Source organism: Anabrus simplex, chromosome 3 (assembly GCF_040414725.1).
Source record: "Anabrus simplex isolate iqAnaSimp1 chromosome 3, ASM4041472v1, whole genome shotgun sequence".
Lineage (NCBI taxonomy): Eukaryota > Metazoa > Arthropoda > Insecta > Orthoptera > Tettigoniidae > Anabrus > Anabrus simplex.
In genome coordinates this window covers 246,570,880-246,581,343 of record NC_090267.1, presented here as the reverse complement: position 1 = coordinate 246,581,343, position 10,464 = coordinate 246,570,880, and the positions used below count along the sequence as shown (strand labels likewise).

Genomic DNA, 10,464 nt, shown 5'->3' with positions numbered 1-10,464 from the left:
CGTTTGGCGATCAGCTGACTGTCGTGCCGAAAGTGAGTGGTCGGCCGATAAGGTACAGAGATGGAGCGAGGGCGTGAAGGCTGAACTAGATACACCTGGGCAGTAGCAGGCCAACAGCACGTATGAGAGTGTGTCAGCCACAACGGGACACCAAGTGATCCGTTGTCTTCGCTCGCCGGGAACAGTACTGGTTGCTTCATAGAAGTACGCCGACTACAAGCGTGGTCAGAGCCCCCGCTAGTAACAAGTGTTAAAGGCTATGCCTCAATTAAGTGTAACGTAAATTTCATTTCATTAATTACAGAACTGTAAGTCGTTCTTAACGTGGTGAATGTCATTATATAGCATTGAAAGTTACAGTTTAAGTTGGTGAATATTATTACTAGGAATCCAAAAATAATAAAGTGCAACTTAATCGAGGATATATTCACCAGTTTCTGGAATCGGAATACAACTATCATGACTGGAGAGAATGTTTCAGCATGAGGGGTCAGAAGTTTAGGTATGTATTGAATTTAATTCGAAAATGCAGGTGTCAGTTTTTGTACTCTGTAGTGCCAGATATTAAATTTCAAAGTAATGTGTATTTAACCCATTAACTTCTTAATTGTGTTTGTTTCCCTGTAATTAAAACTGTTCCCTGGATTTCTGTTGCATCTAGTAACAGAGAAAAAACGCCATGTACACAATTAGAAGGAAACTATCATCGATTATGAGCCGCAAATTAGGATCAATCTTAAACTACCTCTCACAGTAACAATTCAGTTGTGAAAACAAAATGCTATTGGATATAACTTAGTTTATTATAGCCTTTATAATATAATAAATAGTATCCTGAAATTACAGACTGTCTATATAATAATGTCACCCCTTTTTCATTAAACAGAAGCGAAATTCCTTGAGAAATCTGTGCTTTTACTGCTGTACAAGTAAAATTCCAACACTAATATATTTTTAATAATTCAAAATCCCTTATGAACAGGCTTGAAGAAGTTATGGACAACAGTTGAAATAACAACTCTGCGCTGCTAACCTAAGAAATGCTTCAAAATTTAACAGAAAGGAGTAAAAATTCCCAAATGGGGATCATAGCAATTAACACTAGTATTCACAGTATTGATAGCAAAATTATTACCAAAAATAATATTTATCTTAATGACCTTTCAACAGCTACAGAATTTACAGATCGTGGAATTTTATTCCGCAGTTCTGTCATGTGCCGCGAGACATCGACACGTAGGTGTAATATTTAAACACACCTAAAGTCCACCGACCTCATCTAACCATGTATCTTGGGAACAGTGATACAAAACTAACCGCCTATTCACTAAAACTGGCCTATTATTAACATTTTGAACATGAGTAGGCTATTAAATGCCAGCCCCCGGGTTCGATTCCCGACCAGGTCAGGGAACTTTACCTGTACCTGAGGGCTGGTTTGAGGTCGACTCAGCCTACGTGATTAGAATTGAGGAGCTATCTGACGGTGAGATAGCTGTCCCGGTCTAGAAAGCCAAGAATAACGGCCGCGAGAATTCGTCATGCAGACCACATGACACCTCATAATCTGCAGGCCTTCGTGCTGAGCAGCGGTCACTTGGTAGGCCAAGACCCTTCAAGGGCTGTAATGCCATGGGGCTTGGTTTGGTTTGGTTTGGTAGGCTATTATCAATTATCCAATGGAAGTTGTCAGTTTAGGCACGAACTTGTAAATTCAGTCCAAGTTTTCTACAGGATATTATGTGTATCGATGCAAGTCACTTGCATATATTATTATTATTATTATTATTATTATTATTATTATTATTATTATTATTAATATTATTATTATTCTTTATCTGTTTACCCTCCAGGGTCGGCATTTCCCCCCGGACTCAGTGAGAGATCCCACCTCCACCTCCTCAAGGGCAGTGTCCTGGAGCTTCAGACTCTGGGTCGGGGGATACAACTGGGGAGGATGACCAGTACCTTGCCCAGGAGGCCTCACCTGCTATGTAGGACAGGGGCCTTGCGGGGGATGGGAAGATTGGAAGGGATAGACAAGGAAGAGGGAAGGAAGCAACCGTGGCCTTTAAGTTAGATACTATCCCGGCATTTGCCTGGAGGAGAAGTGGGAAACCATGGAAAAGCATTTTCAGGATGGCTGAGGAGGGATTGGAACCCACCTCTACTCAGTGTGGACCCCGTTACAGCCCTCGTAACACTTTTCTAATTTCGTGGCAGAGCCGGGAATTGAACTCGGGCCTCCTGGGGTGGCAGCTAATCACATTAACCAGTACACCACAGTGGCGGACATTATTATTATTATTATTATTACTAGCAAATGTACCCGTGCTTCGCTACGGTATTCTACATTGTATACGGATATCGACGTAAATACTGTGCGTGCAGCAAATGAGATTGTTTTAAAATTGCATGTCTCTTAGCCTTATCCGAGAAATAGCATGGGGAGGTCCACATACGTTGTTTCCAATGTAAAGTGAGGGTTGCGGAGTTGTGATGATAACGCCAGGCTCACTTGCCTACTGCCATTCACAATCGAGTTGGCAAGTTTACATTATAATTGCAGGCCCCAATGCCTACTGCGCGGTCACAATCGATTTGGGGAGTTTTAGTTACAATGGCAGACCCATTTCCTACTTTCAGACAGGTTACAGTTGAGGAGTTTTTATTATAATACCAGGCAACTTCCCTACCACCAGTCAAAATTGAGTTGTGCAGTTATCATTATAATGACAGTCCCTTTTTACTGCTGCTAGCCAGCTTACTGCCAGTCACACAGAATTAGTGAGTTTCCATGAAAATAGCAGGCCACAATGCCTAATGCTAGTCAAATTTTAGATTGGAACATTTGTTTATAATGGCGGGCACCCTGGCCTAGAGCCAAACACAATAGAGTAGGGGACTTTCGAACAAAACTGCATGATCCCTTGCCTTCTGCAAGACAAATCGAAAAGTGAATTATTCATTAAAATGGTAGGCCCTCCTTACTAATGCCAGTTACACAGGAGTTGGAGAAGGACCCCATTCCTACTGCCAGCAGTCAAAGTCGGTGTAGGGAGTACTGATTACAATAGCAGACACATCCTTTCTCGATCTCTACAAATCGACATCAATGAATATATATACAGATGGACATACGAAAGTATATGAATGTTTACAATATTGCAGACCTTCATTTACAGATTAACTGCTGCTAAACGGTACGTCATATCGACAAAGGATTGTACCGTAAGGCGCAGTATTTAGCGATCTAAATGGCTGGTCCTATGATATTTTCTCGCATCTAATCTATTCATGGGTCAGATTGAATCAAAAACGTTGAATAGGTTGAAATTTGTGTAAGAATATCTTACATTTCCATTACTTTTCGGATAATTATGTGACATAGCATTTGGCTCACATATGGGTACTGGGTGGGCCAATGTTCGTGTAGAGTTTGATCATACTATCTTTCCTGTAAGTGATTGAAATTATGCACATGAGAAGAAAAGGTTTAGAAATTAATTTCCATTAAGGCAGGTAGATTTCCATAAAGTTTGGTTGTGTGTATTTAGAGGGAGTGCAAAATCACGGTTTCGGTTTCGTATAAACCCCCAATTAGTTCAGGGATTTAGAAACAATATTTGCCCTAAAACCTCCCCAAAGGACAGGTGGATTCTAAATATGAAGTTTGGTGGAAATATATCCAGTAGTTTTCAAGTTAGAGAAAGACAAACAGACCAACAAACAAAGAAACAAACAAACAAACAAACTAACTAACTAACAGACACCAAGGAAACCTACCCCTGGACAGATGGATGCTATATATAAAATTTGGTTCAAATATCTTGTTAGTTTTCAAGTTGTAAGAAGTACGCTTTACACGCACCCGCTGGGATTTGTACCGAAAAACGGTCCGTTAATGATATATCCCTTACTAAATCCTGTTATCGAAATGATGCACATGAGAAAAAAAGGTTTAGAAATTCATTTTCATTAAGGCAGGTTGATTTCCATTAAGTTCGGTTGTGTATACTTTGAGGGAGTGCAAAATCACGGTTTCGGTTTCGTAAAAATCCCCACTCAGTTCAGGGATTTAGAAACGATATTTGAGCTAAAACCTACCCAAGGAGAGGTGGATTCTAAATATGAAGTTTGGTGGAAACATATCCAGTAGTTTTCAAGTTATAGGACAGACAAACAGACAAACAGACAAACAGACAAACAGACAAACAGACACCAAAGATAAAAATGATGCAGATGGTCATTATTACACCTGAAACGGATAACTGTACGGAAATTTCGCCAAAATCAATGTACAGACACACGGTCGTTACGCTTTTATTTTTTGCGCTAAAACCTACCCAAGGACAGGTGGATTCTAAATATGAAGTTTGGTGGAAATATATCCAGTAGTTTTCAAGTTATAGAAGGAGAGACAAACAGACAAACAGACAAACAAACAGACAAACGGACACCAAAGCTAAAAATGATGCAGATGGTCATAATTACAGGTGAAACGGATAACTGTACGGAAATTTCGCCAAAATAATCAATGTACAGACACACGGTCGTTACGATTTAATTTATATAGATGACGGATAAGCATGAGCACGTTGAAAAGTGCAGACTTCCACTTCGAGATTCATATCTCCTCAACGGTTTATGATATTAAGAAACGGTTTGCGCCATCAGACGTCTCATTTATCGCTCTACATGTTTGTTTCTAAACCATTTCCTCGTATCTCCCATATTAAGGGGGTAAATTGAGATCAAATTTTGAATAGGGTGAAATTTGGGTGCATTTTTAACATTTTACATTACTTTTTGCCTACTTATGTATAAGCTAGAATCATGAAATTTGGTACACACATGTCCCATAATCGTGCCAATGTGCGCACACAACGTGATGATCCTATCATTCTTATAAGTGTGTCAAACAATGAAATATACTTGTAAAAATCACCAAATTTACGAACAATCCAGAAATACGGCCAAATTTAACGTATAAGGGAGAGAGATACGACAAAATGTCACAGGACCAAAGTTGTAGATCACTGCGAATTGAAGGGACATTGTGCCATCCGTTTTGTGATACGACTTACCGTTTAGCCAAAAAATAGCTCAAAAGGAATGTCTGCACAGTCATTAAAATTGCCTCCATATTTCGATATCTTTGGGGGGTAAAAATTGAAAAATTTGAACATCTTGGAATTTTCCCGTCGGTTAGGGACCAAAAGCTATAATTTCACCAAATTTCAATTGTCTACTTCGTCTGGCAGGTTGTGCCGCCATTTTGATTTGGGGGGATAGGGGATAAAAATGAGGAAATTCTCGAAAATTTTTAAGCCCGCGAAACCTATAGGTTATCGTTTTGGATATACTATACGACTGTGTTCTTATGCTGAGCCCAAAATTTGAGCCCCCCCAGCGTGCCCCCTTCAGGGAGTTTTGAAAATTTCCGATTTTTCTAGGGATCCTGGGGTCATCAGTTTCCTCCGTACCAAGTTTCAAATTTCTGAGATTTCTGGAAGTGCCTCATTAATTCACGTCTTTTTTCATTTTTAAATATTTATATATACATCGCTCCAGCCCGACTTGCTTTTATATATATAGATAGATGACAGATAAGCATGAGCACGTTGAAAAGTGCAGACTTCCACTTCGAGATTCATATCTCCTAAACAGTTTATGATATTAAGAAACGGTTTGCGCCATCAGACGCCTCATTTATCGCTCTACATGTTTGTTTCTAAACCATTTCCTCGTATCTCCCATATTAAGGGGGTAAATTGAGATCAAATTTTGAATAGGGTGAAATTTGGGTGCATTTTTAACATTTTACATTACTTTTTGCCTACTTATGTATAAGCTAGAATCATGAAATTTGGTACACACATGTCCCTTAATCGTGCCAATGTGCGCACACAACGTGATGATCCTATCATTCTTATAAGTGTGTCAAACAATGAAATATACTTGTAAAAATCACCAAATTTACGAACAATCCAGAAATACGGCCAAATTTAACGTATAAGGGAGAGAGATACGACAAAATGTCACAGGACCAAAGTTGTAGATCACTGCGAATTGAAGCGACATTGTGCCATCCGTTTTGTGATACGACTTACCGTTTAGCCAAAAATTAGCTCAAAAGGAATGTCTGCACAGTCATTAAAATTGCCTCCATATTTCGATATCTTTGGGGGGTAAAAATTGAAAAATTTGAACATCTTGGAATTTTCCCGTCGGTTAGGGACCAAAAGCTATAATTTCACCAAATTTCAATTGTCTACTTCGTCTGGCAGGTTGTGCCGCCATTTTGATTTGGGGGGATAGGGGATAAAAATGAGGAAATTCTCGAAAATTTTTAAGCCCGCGAAACCTATAGGTTATCGTTTTGGATATACTATACGACTGTGTTCTTATGCTGAGCCCAAAATTTGAGCCCCCCCAGCGTGCCCCCTTCAGGGAGTTTTGAAAATTTCCGATTTTTCTAGGGATCCTGGGGTCATCAGTTTCCTCCGTACCAAGTTTCAAATTTCTGAGATTTCTGGAAGTGCCTCATTAATTCACGTCTTTTTTCATTTTTAAATATTTATATATACATCGCTCCAGCCCGACTTGCTTTTATATATATAGATAGATGACAGATAAGCATGAGCACGTTGAAAAGTGCAGACTTCCACTTCGAGATTCATATCTCCTAAACAGTTTATGATATTAAGAAACGGTTTGCGCCATCAGACGCCTCATTTATCGCTCTACATGTTTGTTTCTAAACCATTTCCTCGTATCTCCCATATTAAGGGGGTAAATTGAGATCAAATTTTGAATAGGGTGAAATTTGGGTGCATTTTTAACATTTTACATTACTTTTTGCCTACTTATGTATAAGCTAGAATCATGAAATTTGGTACACACATGTCCCTTAATCGTGCCAATGTGCGCACACAACGTGATGATCCTATCATTCTTATAAGTGTGTCAAACAATGAAATATACTTGTAAAAATCACCAAATTTACGAACAATCCAGAAATACGGCCAAATTTAACGTATAAGGGAGAGAGATACGACAAAATGTCACAGGACCAAAGTTGTAGATCACTCCGAATTGAAGGGACATTGTGCCATCCGTTTTGTGAGACGACTTACCGTTTAGCCAAAAAATAGCTCAAAAGGAATGTCTGCACAGTCATTAAAATTGCCTATATATTTCGATATCTTAGGGGGGTAAAAAGTGAAAAATTTGAACATCTTGGAATTTTCCCGTCGGTTAGGGACCAAAAGCTATAATTTCACCAAATTTCAATTGTCTACTTCGTCTGGCAGGTTGTGCCGCCATTTTGATTTGAGGGGATAGGGGATAAAAATGAGGAAATTCTCGAAAATTTTTAAGCCCTCGAAACCTATTGGTTATCGTTTTGGATATACTATACGACTGTGTTCTTATGCTGAGCCCAAAATTTGAGCCCCCCAGCGTGCCCCCTTCAGGGAATTTTGAGAATTTCCGATTTTTCTAGGGATCCTGGGGTCATCAGTTTCCTCCGTACCAAGTTTCAAATTTCTGAGATTTCTGGAAGTGCCTCATTAATTCACGTCTTTTTTCATTTTTAAATATTTATATATACATCGCTCCAGCCCGACTTGCTTTTATATATATAGATGACAGATAAGCATGAGCACGTTGAAAAGTGCAGACTTCCACTTCGAGATTCATATCTCCTAAACGGTTTATGATATTAAGAAACGGTTTGCACCATCAGACGCTTCATTTGTCGCTCTACATATTTGTTTCTAAACAATTTCCTCGTATCTCCCATATTAAGGGGGTAAATTGAGATCAAATTTTGAATAGGGTGAAATTTGGGTGCATTTTTAACATTTTACATTACTTTTTGCCTACTTATGTATAAGCTAGAATCATGAAATTTGGTACACACATGTCCCTTAATCGTGCCAATGTGCGCACACAACGTGATGATCCTATCATTCTTATAAGTGTGTCAAACAATGAAATATACTTGTAAAAATCACCAAATTTACGAACAATCCAGAAATACGGCCAAATTTAACGTATAAGGGAGAGAGATACGACAAAATGTCACAGGACCAAAGTTGTAGATCACTCCGAATTGAAGGGACATTGTGCCATCCGTTTTGTGAGACGACTTACCGTTTAGCCAAAAAATAGCTCAAAAGGAATGTCTGCACAGTCATTAAAATTGCCTATATATTTCGATATCTTAGGGGGGTAAAAAGTGAAAAATTTGAACATCTTGGAATTTTCCCGTCGGTTAGGGACCAAAAGCTATAATTTCACCAAATTTCAATTGTCTACTTCGTCTGGCAGGTTGTGCCGCCATTTTGATTTGAGGGGATAGGGGATAAAAATGAGGAAATTCTCGAAAATTTTTAAGCCCTCGAAACCTATTGGTTATCGTTTTGGATATACTATACGACTGTGTTCTTATGCTGAGCCCAAAATTTGAGCCCCCCAGCGTGCCCCCTTCAGGGAATTTTGAGAATTTCCGATTTTTCTAGGGATCCTGGGGTCATCAGTTTCCTCCGTACCAAGTTTCAAATTTCTGAGATTCCTGGAAGTGCCTCATTAATTCACGTCTTTTTTCATTTTTAAATATTTATATATACATCGCTCCAGCCCGACTTGCTTTTATATATATAGATGACAGATAAGCATGAGCACGTTGAAAAGTGCAGACTTCCACTTCGAGATTCATATCTCCTAAACGGTTTATGATATTAAGAAACGGTTTGCACCATCAGACGCTTCATTTATCGCTCTACATATTTGTTTCTAAACAATTTCCTCGTATCTCCCATATTAAGGGGGTAAATTGAGATCAAATTTTGAATAGGGTGAAATTTGGGTGCATTTTTAACATTTTACATTACTTTTTGCCTACTTATGTATAAGCTAGAATCATGAAATTTGGTACACACATGTCCCTTAATCGTGCCAATGTGCGCACACAACGTGATGATCCTATCATTCTTATAAGTGTGTCAAACAATGAAATATACTTGTAAAAATCACCAAATTTACGAACAATCCAGAAATACGGCCAAATTTAACGCATAAGGGAGAGAGATACGACAAAATGTCACAGGACCAAAGTTGTAGATCACTCCGAATTGAAGGGACATTGTGCCATCCGTTTTGTGAGACGACTTACCGTTTAGCCAAAAAATAGCTCAAAAGGAATGTCTGCACAGTCATTAAAATTGCCTATATATTTCGATATCTTAGGGGGGTAAAAATTGAAAAATTTGAACATCTTGGAATTTTCCCGTCGGTTAGGGACCAAAAGCTATAATTTCACCAAATTTCAATTGTCTACTTCGTCTGGCAGGTTGTGCCGCCATTTTGATTTGGGGGGATAGGGGATAAAAATGAGGAAATTCTCGAAAATTTTTAAGCCCGCGAAACCTATAGGTTATCGTTTTGGATATACTATACGACTGTGTTCTTATGCTGAGCCCAAAATTTGAGCCCCCCCAGCGTGCCCCCTTCAGGGAGTTTTGAAAATTTCAGATTTTTCTAGGGATCCTGGGGTCATCAGTTTCCTCCGTACCAAGTTTCAAATTTCTGAGATTTCTGGAAGTGCCTCATTAATTCACGTCTTTTTTCATTTTTAAATATTTATATATACATCGCTCCAGCCCGACTTGCTTTTATATATATAGATGACAGATAAGCATGAGCACGTTGAAAAGTGCAGACTTCCACTTCGAGATTCATATCTCCTAAACAGTTTATGATATTAAGAAACGGTTTGCGCCATCAGACGCCTCATTTATCGCTCTACATGTTTGTTTCTAAACAATTTCCTCGTATCTCCCATATTAAGGGGGTAAATTGAGATCAAATTTTGAATAGGGTGAAATTTGGGTGCATTTTTAACATTTTACATTACTTTTTGCCTACTTATGTATAAGCTAGAATCATGAAATTTGGTACACACATGTCCCATAATCGTGCCAATGTGCGCACACAACGTGATGATCCTATCATTCTTATAAGTGTGTCAAACAATGAAATATACTTGTAAAAATCACCGAATTTACGAACAATCCAGAAATACGGCCAAATTTAACGTATAAGGGAGAGAGATACGACAAAATGTCACAGGACCAAAGTTGTAGATCACTCCGAATTGAAGCGACATTGTGCCATCCGTTTTGTGATACGACTTACCGTTTAGCCAAAAAATAGCTCAAAAGGAATGTCTGCACAGTCATTAAAATTGCCTATATATTTCGATATCTTAGGGGGGTAAAAAGTGAAAAATTTGAACATCTTGGAATTTTCCCGTCGGTTAGGGACCAAAAGCTATAATTTCACCAAATTTCAATTGTCTACTTCGTCTGGCAGGTTGTGCCGCCATTTTGATTTGGGGGGATAGGGGATAAAAATGAGGAAATTCTCGAAAATTTTTAAGCCCACGAAACCTATAGG

At 38.7% G+C, this 10,464-nt stretch overlaps 1 protein-coding gene across 1 annotated transcript in view; it reads left to right on the top strand.

Moving 5' to 3' along the window:
• The first annotated feature begins 268 nt into the window (after positions 1 to 268).
• Positions 269 to 10,464, top strand: part of FucTA (glycoprotein 3-alpha-L-fucosyltransferase A) — a 441,455-nt gene continuing 431,259 nt past the window's right edge. The window contains exon 1 of the mRNA XM_067142956.2: positions 269 to 502. The gene's annotated coding sequence lies outside the window, so the exon portion shown is untranslated. The remainder of the gene's footprint in view (positions 503 to 10,464) is intronic.